The 13,433-nt window shown below is 33.8% G+C and overlaps 1 protein-coding gene across 2 annotated transcripts in view; it reads left to right on the top strand.

The window, feature by feature from the left end:
• ABHD17B (abhydrolase domain containing 17B, depalmitoylase) overlaps nt 1-13,433 on the top strand; it is a 39,397-nt gene that overhangs the window by 637 nt on the left and 25,327 nt on the right. The window contains exon 2 of one of the 2 annotated variants that reach the window (XM_081282617.1): nt 8,421-8,455. The exons of the other annotated variant lie outside the window; for it this stretch is intronic. The gene's annotated coding sequence lies outside the window, so the exon portion shown is untranslated. The remainder of the gene's footprint in view (nt 1-8,420; nt 8,456-13,433) is intronic. 2 annotated transcript variants of the gene reach the window in all.

The raw sequence follows: 13,433 nt of genomic DNA, 5'->3' as shown, positions 1-13,433 counted from the left end.
ATTCTGGCCGGGCCGTCGCAGGGTTCTTCTTTAGATAGTTGAACTTTCATCTGCTCTAGGATATGCTCATCAGGGATCAACTTTGAATTGGAAAATTAAGAGTTTGGGTTTGAAATTTTATTTTACCCCTGAAACAAGAAAGTTGTGGATTGTATTGTGTGGAGGATGTTCGTAGAGAGGCTCTAATAGAACTCGGCTTCTTGTTTTTTTTTTTTTAAAAAAATGTTGATCCAGTGTGAGATTTCTGCCTTTGGCAGAACCAAATTCTTTGAACCTGATGCTTTAAATCAGTGTAAGGTACATTAGGTAATCAAAGGGTGAATAACGGAATATAGAGAGGGTGACCTTTAAATTTTAGCTATTTAGTTTCTGAAAGGTATTCCTCTAACACTTTCTGTAACGTATAATGCTTCATTGGCTTTTTTAAGTATTCGATAAATAGGATTTTGGATGTCTTGTGTCAGCATTTGAAACTACTACGTTTGGACTCTAAAGTTAGAACATGTAATAAAATTAATATGTTTACATTGACAGGAAGGTTTGCAATAATGGACTTTTCTCCATTAAGAATTAGTCTCTTCGTATGTTTATCTTAGGAACTCGGATAATAGTCACAATCAAGACATTATTTTGATAATTACCAGGATTGCTAGTACTCAGTAATCTAAGACTGCCTAATTTCATGCTTGTTGGAGAAATTTTTTGGAAGAAGTGGTAGTGGCCTTACTTCAGCGAAGTTAAGTGTGTTAAACTTCTAAAGATACAAATTCTTTTTTGTGTCATATTTGATATCTTATTTGAGATCCAGGAGGAAGTGAAAAGCTCTCTCACCCACATTTTGTCCTCTCTTTTCTCGTACTCTAGCATTAATAAGGTTAATTGGCAAGGATAGGATTAGATTTTCAGCAGTCTAGGTGGTTTTAATTTTGTCTCTTTGTGTTCAGTCCTCTAGTTGATATGTGTTTTGTTTCCTTGAGTATCTTTGCCCATTTTGAAATGTGTATGAAATGATAGTTGACAAAGAATGTTTTATTTCTTGGGACAATAACTATACAGCATCCTAACAATTTTTTTTTTTTTTTTTTTTTTTTTTTTTTTTTTTTTTTTAGTTAGCTTTGTGAACACAGAACTAGGCAAGTGGTATCTGTTCCAAGTTCTGTTACTGAATTGGTATACAACTCCAGGCAGTGCTATCTCACATCTGAGTCAGTTTCTCCATCTGTAATATAGAGCTAATAAAAATGTGCCACCTGCTCACTTTATAGAAAAGGCAATGAGAACTTTATAAGCAACAGTTACTCTAAGTGTGTGACATTATATTCTGTTTAAAATTACCAACTGATAAACTCAAAATTTCTTCCATGTTAGTATTGGTGTCATATCCTTAGAATCAGTGATAACAAAAAAATAGTTCATTGACTTGATTGGTTTATTTGCTGATAGATTTTATTTCTTGTCTAACCAAGGTTTTTCTTTTAATTCTCAGAATTACTCCCACTTTTCCTACTCTCTCATGCATTGCACTGTTTGTCTCTGAAACCCAATCTTCTGAGGTGGAGTGGAAAAGTGGTTTTATGGCTTTTTTAAATTTTATTTTTTAGAGGTGAAACGAGTAAAAACTAAAGAAAAGAATTACTTGAATTACCTAAAGCTAAACAATTAATGAGATGCAGAATTGAGACTTGAATGTCTGTCTTCTGACCTTTAGTCCTGAATGCTACGCTTTAGAGCAGTGTTTTCGCAACACATATAGGCCCAACATTTTCAATCCAGGTGAACTGAGAAATAATAAAGCAATATAACTATTGATGACCCACAATATAATGATTCTCCATTTACCTATCACTCAATTGAAGAAATAAAGCTACAAATCAAAATGAGACAATTTTCCTTGTAAATTCTCTTAAATTTTATTCTCTTCACCCCAGCCACTAACTTAATTAACATCCATCCTTCCTATCTACTTGTTTATACTTAACTATCTACTTTTATATTCCAGAACATTACTTTTGTTTTTGATTGTTTTAAAATGATTTAGGCTGAGTGTGGTGGTATACGCCTATAGTTTCAGCATTCAGGAGACTAAGGCAGAAAATCAGTTAAGGATTTTGACCAGCCTGGATAACATAGATCCAATCTCAAAACAACAACAACAAAAAACTATTTAAATATAATGTTTATATCTTTATGTAGTTTGCTTTTTTGTCATTAGGCCAGGATTTATTTTTTTATTCAGATAGCTCTAGTATATTTTTATTGCTAAAACGGTATGTACTCCATTATGTGACTATACCAGCTTTCTGTAGTTGATCATTTTAGTTGCTTCTCAATTGTTTGCTATTCAAGAATTAAGGAATATTCTTGTATACAGTCATGTACCACATAATATTTTGGTCAATAATGGACAGCAAAATCAATAGTGATCTCATAAAATTGAATCACCTAGTGACATCTTAGCCATGTTTTAAGTATATGCTGACATTCTCACAACAATGAAATTACCTAATAACACTTTTCCCAAACTATCTCTTTATATTTTTGACCCTACATCTAATTTTATCAAGTATTTTTAGTTATAGATGGACACAATACCTTTTGTTTATTTTTTTATGTAGTGCTGGGTATCAAACCCAGTCTCTCAAGTGTTATACCAACAATGTCCTCTCTAACATATAAGCAGTTAATTACAATACATTAATTAATGTATTTCACTGTGCAAATGCTTCATTCAGTTCAACTATACTCAAGTTTTAGCTGTGTGATGCTAAGACCTGACAGCCTGTTAGAAGAGTAGAATCTCAGATCCTATGCTGCTGATTCAGGTGCTGTAGGTTAATAAGATTCTCAGGTCATTTGTGTATGCATTAAATTAGAAGCACTACTAGAAGTTTTGGGTACTTTGCATCAATGGATAGTAACACTGTCAATACAACAGCTACCAGTGCATATTTTAGTTGTTATATTGAATTGGGCATTCAGATACCAAAAGCAGCACTGTTGGTGAAAAATGATTTTCTAAAACTATTTTCAGTAAAGTTGAATCAAAGAAAGTGAATCTTTTTAACACAGTAATTGAATTCTTTAAAATCATCACCTGTTGGTTGCAAGTCCTGTTGAGAAATATCTGACTTTAGGGTTCTTGTTGTTTTTCCTCTCCCTCAACCCCTCTCTGAAAGTCTGTAGAATAGTTAAAAGTCATGGGACACAGAGCAGCATTATCTTTATGCAAGAAGAGTGCCTGGCTCTTTGACTTCTAATTTTGTAGCACCCCTATTCATTAAAACAACCAGAAAGCTGTAATTGAGAAAGATGACTCTGGAATATAAATCTGGTAGTCGTCTGTTAGACACCAGGTATGAGCTTATTCCACTTTTTAAGATAACTGCCAGTTTTCTTCCAAAGTGATTGTGGACAAGAGATGTGTTCTCTGCCTTACAAATACTTCAGGCCTAACTTTTGCCATTCTAAGGAGTATGAAATGGCACATCGTGGCAGTTTTTATTTGCATCACCCAATAACTTGTGTAGTTGCTAAAACTTTCACTTATTTGTTGGCCATTCATTTTCTTTTTCTATAAATTGCCTGCTCAGGGTTACCTTTTCTTATTAAATTGTAATAATTTTTCTATTTTCTATATAACAGTACTTGGCAGGCTCTAAAGATCTGTTCTTCCAGTTTGGGGATTGTCTTTTTTACTTTAAATATGGTATCTTCTAGTGACTAAAAGATTTTTAATGCCACATTTATCATTTTATGATTTGTCCTTTTTTCTAAATAAAACCTTAACAATTTTATTTATTCACATTTAGAACTTAAATTTACATGGAGCTATTTTATATACTGATGTGCTTGTGAATTCAGTTTGCTAAATAAAATTAACTCTTTTTTTCTCTGAAATTGTCTTTTTTTTGTTAATATGCCATGATAAAATTATGGTGGTAATAACTGTATTTAGTTTTTAATATCCCTTTAATTTAAAAGTTAAAACTTTGCAACTCTGTCATTCTAACTCTCTCCTCTCCCCACCCCAAACCATTGCTTCAAAATATACGCTGACCATGGGTATCACAAAAATCTGAGCAGTTAAGGATTTCTGATTTTTCAGATTAAGGATGCTCAACTGATAATGCCACACAGATATTCCAAATTGGAATGACTTCTGATCCCACACATTTTAGATCAAGGATAATGAAGCTGTACTGTTTGATTCTTAGGTTTCATCTATAGCTCACATTCAGCTTCTAAAAGTCATGGAACATGGCAGGTTCTTTTAAATACTAATCACTGCAATCTACACATTGCAGTTTCTTTTCATTTTGGCTAGAATTTTTTAAAATTACAATCATAATTTCAAACTTAATTTTTATTTCAATTATTTCAAATTTTAGAATACATTTTATATGTAAATTTGACTTAGATATAAGACCTTTTTGTTTTCTAAGGAGATAAAAGTAAAAATGACTAAACTAGTTTTTACATACAGCTAACATTTAAAAATGCGAAAGGAAAAATGGGCCAGTGTCTATGATGTATGTACCAGTCACTTTTGATTTGACTTGTTCAATAGGGTGATCATGTTAGACCTCAATGAATAGGGGAGAATGAAAAAATGAGCAATGATGTGCAGTCAGGGAAATTGTAGCTGGGCAGACATTAGCCAAATCCAGGAACAGTGGACAGAAGACAGTCTTTAAGTTAAACCTGTGTTATGTCCCTCCCACTTACAAGTTGTGTTAACTCAGACAAGTTAATAACAACCCAAAGGCTTAATTTCCTTATGTGCAAAGGGATGATAGCCTGAGAACAGTATTAGTAAGATTAAGAGATAACAAGTGAAAGGGCCACCTTCCACCCCCGCCACTTTGTTCTCGTATACCACTTTTTACTTTATTTTCTTAGTATATATTCTCATAATTATCTGTGCCATCATTTGTGATAAGTTTATCTCACCCATTCTAAAATATTGATGGGTCAAACTAGTCTGTGCAGTAATATGATATTAGCATATATTCTTTTTTTAATTTTTTTTTTACTTTTTAAGCATTTTTAACCTTTTCATTAGAAAAATCATCTTGTGCAGATTTGTCAAGCAAGTGTTTTATATTTATAGTGTCCTTACACCAGAGCTTCAGATTGTATTGTAAGTATTAGCACATTTATTAATTACATATATCTTTGTACATGAAGGAATTGAAGCTACTTGAAAATCAAAGCAAATTAGGATTGAATCTGATTATATTTGGTTACATTTCCTCTATGTTGCTTTTGTACTTTCTACAGTAGTGCTAAAATTGACTCTTTAAGGCATAAAAGTAAAAACACAGCTTATGTTATATTGTTTTGTCATAACCTTTGGAAAAATCATTAGGAAACATGAAATGGATATTCTAGTTGTGGTTTTGTTTTCAGTTTTCCCATGAAGCTTTCCCCAGTGTTTTAGAGGTAGTATTAGAATTGTCAGTAGTCAATTGTCAAGCCTTTTCTCTTAAAAATCTACATGCAGTGAAAGAAATTCTTTTTATTATGACTGCTATCAATTACAGCAAACTTGTTTGGATTCTGAGTTTGGATTGTTCTTTGTGTGTTTTAAAAATTAAAATTAGTTGACATACTCCTTATAATAAACTGTTCAAAAAAATACCACCTGCAGATTTTGACCTAGATATTTTGTTTTCGATTAGTATCCTGCTTAGTATGCTGATAATTTTTTACCCTCTAACATCTGCAACCCCCAAAGAAAAAAATTATTCTCTGCTTATTGGTTATGGGGAGAAAAACTATTCAGTGACTTGGGTTGTCAAATGCAACATCTGGTTACATTTGGGGTTTTGTTTTTTGTTTGGAGATGGGTCCTTTCTATGTTACCCAGGCTCTCTTTGAATTCCTGTGCTCAAACAGTCTTCTTGTTTCAGCCACCTAGGTAGCTGGGTTGATGCTACCTTACACAGCTTTTTAACAGACCTCAATGTTACTTTTATTAATTAAAGATTTAGGGCAGTAAAATAATGCAGTGTGGAGGGCATGCATTAATAAAGGACATTCTGATATAATCCCTAGGGCAGTGTTTTTCAATTTTTTATCTGTTAGGATCCCTAAGAAAGACATAACATAAATACACAATCCCAAACATAAAAATATCTGAAGAGATTATCTAAATCAGTCAGCATAGGCATGGTTCAGAGGAGATTTTTATTTTCCCTAGAGGAAGAAATTAAACTTTAACAGAGGGTTAAATAAATGTTAAGTTAGCTTTCTCCCACCTTTTTTGAAATCTAACTGGTTCTAAGACATTAGGTTTTAAAACTAACTGGGTTTGGAGCTACACATAAATTCAAAAATTGTTTGATTTTTGTTTTGTTTTGTTTTTTGAAAGGGGAATGATGAGTTGGAGGATTTTACCAACAGTGAATTAGCAGTATGTGCAAAAGTATAGAAGTGGAAAAGAACACAGTATGTTCAGTAGAATAAATGGAGAAGTGTTCAAAACTAAGATAGAAAACAGGAACAGGAGGTAGGAGGGAATCATATATGGCATGCTAACAAATTTATGCTTATTCAACAGGGCTTGTAAGGCCCATCCAAAGAGTTTAAACAGGAAAGTGACATCACATTGCAGTAATGTAGAGTATGGATTAGAAGAGTATGAGGTAGATATTAGTCAGTGAGTGATTAGTCAGTGAGTGATCTCAATGAAAACTGGTTGAGCAGAAATGTGGTTGAGAGAATTGGAAAGGAATACCTAGGAAATGAGCCTTCAGCCAAGCATGGTGGCACATGCCTGTAATCCCAGCAACTGGGGAGGCTGAGGCAGGTGTGATGGAAGTTCAGAGCCAGCCTAAACAAATTAGCATGGCCCTGAACAATTTAGTAAGACCCTGTCTCAAAATAAAAAGGGCTAAGGATGTGGCTCAGTGGTTAAGCATCCCTAGGTTCAATGCCCAGTCACTCCCCACCCCCCCAAAACAGGCCTTGGTTTAAGGACGGGGAGGGTAGTGGGTTACGGACTGAGATGTCCGGGGTCTGAAGTTGAAGGGACATCATTGCAATCTTTAGATGTAGGAGTTAGTAGTGTGGAAGTGGTAATTAAAGCTCTGGGTTTGACTGGCATAAAAAGACAAAAGAATACCAATCTGTTTAAAATGGAATTTTTGATTGAGGCAACCAAGAAACCAAGTTTGAACATTAGTTTTAATGCTTAATGAAGGAAAGTGGTGTTAAATGCCATAAAGTAAAAGTTGCACAGAACTCAATGTATTTTGAAATTATAAGAGGTTGTCAGAGAGTCTAAATGATGAGCAAGTAAGGATAGACACTGGACCAGAACACATTTTGAGCCTGATGGAGTAACTGAAATGGAGAGGTAAAGTAATTTGATTCTAAAGGATGTTTTGAGATATATGAGATAAACTCTAGATACAGATATGTAGGCATACATCTGTTTATCTACTTATATATACACACAGTTTTTTTTTTTTTAAATGGAAAGTCTTCAATATAAACAGAAGTGGTGAAACTAGAGGAGGAGAGACTGAAGATACAGGAAATAGGTCTATTGATAGAATAACTGTTTAGTTATTAGGTCTCTGAAGATATTCGCTGTAATGGAATCCTCCAGAATATGTGTATTGGGATTGGTAAAAGCATGTGAGACTTTTCCCCAGGACTGAAAAGACAATCCGGATTTGGATTTTTAGGGCCCAGAAAAAGATAAAATAATATCTGCCAAATAAAAGAACTTTTTTTTTTTTTTTCTGTATGTAGCCTGTGCAGAACTTAAAAGCTTATCTCATTTAATCTTCCCAGCAACTCTGTAGAGTTTACAGTTGAGAAAATTGAGACCCAGAGAAGGAGTTTGTCTGAAGTCTTATAACTAAATTGTGATTTGAATGAATTTATGTCTAGCTCCAAACCCAGTTAGTTTTAAAACCTAATGTCTTGGAACCAGTTAGATTTCAAAAAAGGTGGGAGAAAGCTAATTTAAGTTTTGTCTGGTAGAAATCACTTAAAAGAAATGAAACTTGACATCTATTACCGTTGTTTATTTTTTACAAAGGTTTCATTTTTCATGAAAAATACACTTTAGCATTAGCAAAGTAGAAAGAATATAATGTGAACAAAAGGCATCCCTTCTATTCCCTTCAGTAGAAATAGATTAAAATTAATTTAATACATTTAATTTGTCCAAAATTGTTTTCATTTTGCCAAAGAATCATGAAAACATTAACATAGACTAGCTAGCACCAGATCTTGGACCTTTGTTTCCAAGAAATAGTCATGAAATGGCAAGTTTATCTACAAAAATATGGTATATTATTACTTTTTTAAAACAAAATAGTTATGGCTGAACATTTTATTGTGTTCAAAAAATTATTGTATTTCCCTCATTTTGTAAATTTTTTTCATATTTCATTTTGTTCCAGATTGATTTTTGAGGATTCTACTCATTGCCAAACTGGTAAGAAACTAATGAAGTGACAACTGAAGCAGTTCTGAGAAATATGTGTTTTGTTTTGTTTTGTTTTGTTTTTTGGTGCCTGGGAATGAACCCAGGGGCATTCAGCTACATCCCACCCACCTGCCCCCCATCTCTCCTTTTAGTTTTTTAATTTTTAAAATTTTTAAACAGAGTCTCCCTAAGTTGCTGAGGCTGGCTTTGAACTTGGAATCCTCTTGCCTCAACCTCCCAAAGAAATAGAGCTCTTGCAGAGTGTGTGGTATGTGTGTATGTGTGTGAATATAAAAAATATATATGTATATTTATATATAAATATTAAGACTAATTATATATATATATAATATAATATATATATATATAATTAGTCTTAAATTCTGCTTCTGCTAGTTAAGATGGCACTGGAAGTAATTGAGAGTGAGACTGGGGTTGTAGCTCAATAGTAGAGCCCTTGCCTTAACATTCAATGTTCAGGAGCACTTAGCTACTGTAAATACCAACATTTGCTTCCTGTAAGTCCTAAGAAGGAGGAAATAGCAGAACACAGGCTAGTATCTCCTGTGTTGTGCTGAGGGTGGAAAAGAAGGGGGAAAACGTAGAGTTCTTGCTATCTCTTAAGTGTCTCAGACTTGACCCTAAGAATGTTTTACTGCCTGAGGTCTTCAGCACCTGTAGTTGACCACCCTAATAGATGGTAAGGAAAGTTACTTCTAAGCCTGAATTGTTCTTTTGTGGTAGTTAGGGCATCAATTAAAAGTATCACATTACTTAAGAACCTAGGCTGTACCTGAAACTACAGGAACAAAATATTCATTTTTTTTAATGCACAATCGTTTAAAAATGAATTTTTCACTAATGAAGTCCTTTCCAATAGCACAAGAATTGCAAGAATCTTATTACATCATCTGAAAAAGAAATGTTCAGACATTTAAGAATGGTTAGTTTTTGCCAATACAAGACTTAAATTATCTCATCAAAATAATATACGAGGACCAAGTGCTCTAAAATCAGGATTTTTTTTTTTTTTTTTTTTTTGGTGGGGGGCAGGGGTACTAGGAATTGAACTCAAGGGCACTCAGCCACTGAGCCACATCCCAGCCCTATTTTGTGTTTTATTAGAGACAGGGTCTCACTGAGTTGCTTGGCACCTTGCTTTTGCTGAGGCTGGCTTTGAACTTGCTGTCCTCCTGCTTCAGTTTTCTGAGCCGCTGGGATTACAGGCATGCACCACCACTCCAAGCAAGAATTGGTTTTATATGTTACAGTTAATAGGCAGTAACCAAGTAAACAGATTTCTAGCAAATTAGTAAGTTGTATGTGTGGGTATTACTCTCATCTTAATGGCCTGTTTTTTTAACTGCCATTCTTTAATGTAGTTAAAAGAGTATTGGTCAGATGCTACTTGTACAAATGCTGAAGAAATTGTTATTGACCTCAGGGAGCTTTAAGTTTAGTAAAGACAGTAGGCATTAATCAAGTGAGTCCACAGATGAATATATGGTGGGGAATCACAGTTTTTAACTATGAATTGAAAGAACTGGGTACTGTGAAAAAATAGCATAATTTAGATTTGGGGTTCAGAAGATCTCTTTGAAACAGTGGTATTTGAGACTGGAATAGGGAGTAAGCAAAGCAAGTGTGCAAGTTCTAATGTGGAAACAGCTTCGTGCTTTCAAGGTACTGAAAGATGGTGAGAATGCAACCATACTGGTGAATGGGGAGAGTATTAAAGTTGGAGGGGGAAGTTAAGGTAGGTTCATGCAAGGTCTTTGAGAACCTGTGGAGAAGTTTGAATTTATTATAAGTCTGGAGGGAACATAGCAAGGAGTTCTTAAACCAAAAATCACTTTTTTAGACTTTCTAGAAAAGGAAGCGTAGATTTAGAGAACATTTGAATGGGAGAAATTCGCATTTACTCTCAAGTATTTTATCATTTATCAACTCAGTACATACTGAGCTCTTCTTCTTTAGTCTCATTCTACCCTGATCAAGCCTTTGTTTTCTCAAAGCTAGGAACTACTACTACAAAAGGGTAGAAATCTCAATATATGCAGAGAATTGTATGGGCCTTTCCAACTAAGGGTGACAGAAATTGAATGATTTTCCAATTAGTTTTTTGGTTTTAGATATTAAGATATTTAGATGAATGAAAATTTCCTGCCTTGGTAATTGTGTTTTGGCTTGTTTTTAGTAATGCCTCTAAAAGATTCACTTTTTTTTTCCTTCAAAGCTATCCTCAGTAAAAGTGAAGCACTAAGCAACTCAGTGGCACCCTGTCTCTAAATCAAATACAAAATAGGGCTGGGGATGTGGCTCAGTGGCTGAGTTCCCCTTAGTTCAATCCCAGCATGCATAAATAAATAAATAAATAAATAAATAAATAAATAAATAAATAAATAAATAAAATGTCTTTGATAATTTTATATGCTTATTGCATCCATGCTGTAAACAGTGTATAATATTTAGTATCTTAATGAATGACCTTTGTAAGGATGAATGGAACACCTTTCTTGAATATTTGCTTTCTTCTTCCTAAAGAGTGCTAGAGATATACTAGACATGTTGACTTCCAAATACTAAACACACAAGCTATCAGATTGCATCTCAAAGAAGTTGCCTTAACCATTTTTATAAACCTTTATATATTTTATTTAGAGACAGGGTTTCACTGAGTGCTTAACACCTCTTTTTTTTTTTTTTTTTTTTTTTTTTTTGGATGAGGTTGGATTAGAACTTGCCATCCTCCTGCCTCATCCTCCTGAACCAGTGGGATTACAGGCATGGCAGCAATGTATATTTAACCACTTCCATGTACCAGGTTGAAATGTATTTGAGATTTCTTTTTCAAAATCTTAGATTTGAAATCTTAAAGTTTAAATACATAAAATTATTTAACAGTACATGAGTTATAAAGTATCAGTAGCATCAAATCCTGATGTCCCTATATGCAGTGCCCTAAATGACTACTTTATTCTCTCCAGGCTTAAAGAACTATAGTGGTTTTCTATACATTATTGAACAAAGATTCTTTCTCACTTATTTAATGCCACTGTTTCCCATCCCTTCCCCCCTTTCTTTCATTGCTTCAGTTCTTTCTCACCTTTACATGTGTTGGTCTATTAAGGGTTTTCCCCTCTGTTTTTGGAAAACCCTAAAGTTCTATTACGAAGTTTTCCTAACAACTGAACTGTTTTCTTGCTTGATTTCTGAAGCTATTTCACATTACCTTGCTCTTATTTTTTTTTTTTTTGTAAGATAAAAAAGCTGTATAGAGTCCTCAATTTGTTAATAGTATATTGTTTATTAATTATGTGGCTATTAAAATATTCAAAATATTAATTACCAGTTTACAAAGTAGAATGTGAATTTAGAATTTTAGAGACTAGAATGAATATTAGCTTGGTTACTTTTCAAATGAGGAAACAAACTCTACTCTTAAATGATTTTCACAAGGTCTTGAAGAATTAACTGGCTCCCAGTCTGTTAAATACGTTATTCTTATTATCTTTAAACATTTAGATTTGTGGGGATTTTTTTGTTTTATTCTCTTTTGTGGATAGAACCCCAGGGTCTTGCCCATACTGGTACTCTTATCACTGAGCTTCACTTTCAACCCAGGTAAGTGTTCTTCTGAAAGGCAAAGTTTTGGCTTTCTGAGGCCGGCTAGGATATTGAGCACAAGTGACAAGTATTTATTTCATATCTTCTGAAGCAGCCCTATTTCTTCAAGTATTTACTACAGATAAGTATGATTAAGGGAAAGCAGCTGGCAGCCAAAGGAAGGAAAAGGAAGTGGTAGAGATGGCAGTTTATGTAGTCAGACTAAGAGTAGACAACTAAAGGCTACATTAGTAAGGACTGTCATGTCACACCATCTGTGTAAAGAAAGTTAGAGAATCTTATACTTATATTGAGACTACATAAATGTTGTCATCTTGTATCGCTACCTAAAATGTATTGTATGTGTGGAAAGGGATTAGTAAATAAGAGGAATGTTATTAGGACATAATTTCTACTTTGCAGGTGACTTCGTAGCTAATGTAGAATAGGGTTATAAGAAGTTTAATAATATGGAGGTAGTTGAAAACTTCTAAGCAAACTGTTCTTAATTTATTGCTTATTCTTGGGAGCTGCTCCTTAGGAGGAGGGAAAGACCTATAGTTTTTCTTGATCCTTACCATACTTTACAGTATAATCATTGCAGATTTTATGTTTTTTCCCCCAATTATGGGGTGAAATATGGTATTTAAGAATGTGAATAGATCAATATATAAATTTTCTTATAATTCCCTTTTTCCTCCTAGGAATATACAATTGGACATCTTAAGCCTTATTCTTAGAAGTTTTCCATGTAATCAGCCCCCAGGCCTCCTAGAAGAGACAAGACATTTCCTTAACTTAATTGAGCTTCTTTAACTCAGAAAAAAATGGGCTGAGTTACCTGTTTTTACATTTTACTTTCATTTGGTTTTTTCAAAAGGAAAATGTGTATTTGGATTTGATCAATTTTCTATATCCTGTTTGCTTTTGAATCCTATCATTTATCTTTAGAAAGATAAGGGAAGAGCTGGTCCTATGTCTTGAGGAAGGTGTGTGTGTGTGTGTGTGTGTGTGTGTGTGTGTTTGAGGAAAAGAGAAATGTATGTATTCCATTTCATTGGTTGACGTCTAATGATAATCTTAACTACCTTTTAAAGAGATCTTCTACAAGGAAATCTAGCAGCATCACAGCTTTATTCACAGACTAGAATTCTAACCGTTTCCCTTCGCAAGTATCTCTAAGTCTACTTCAGATAAGGATTATGAAGGGATTTTTGTGGGTAGAGTAAGAAATTTACCAAGTTCTCTTAAACCTCCATGCTGTATAAAGATATATCCCTAGGCCAGGAATAAGAAGTCAGTTACCAGAATTACAATCTGGGTTGTGTGCATTGTCACAAGAAATTCCTATCTAGAGCTAAGAGTGTTAATCATATAGAAG

Source organism: Spermophilus citellus, assembly GCF_964194105.1.
Source record: "Spermophilus citellus genome assembly, chromosome: 2".
NCBI lineage: Eukaryota > Metazoa > Chordata > Mammalia > Rodentia > Sciuridae > Spermophilus > Spermophilus citellus.
The sequence above is the reverse complement of the archived record's forward strand: the minus strand, read 5'-3'. Positions and strand labels throughout refer to the sequence as shown.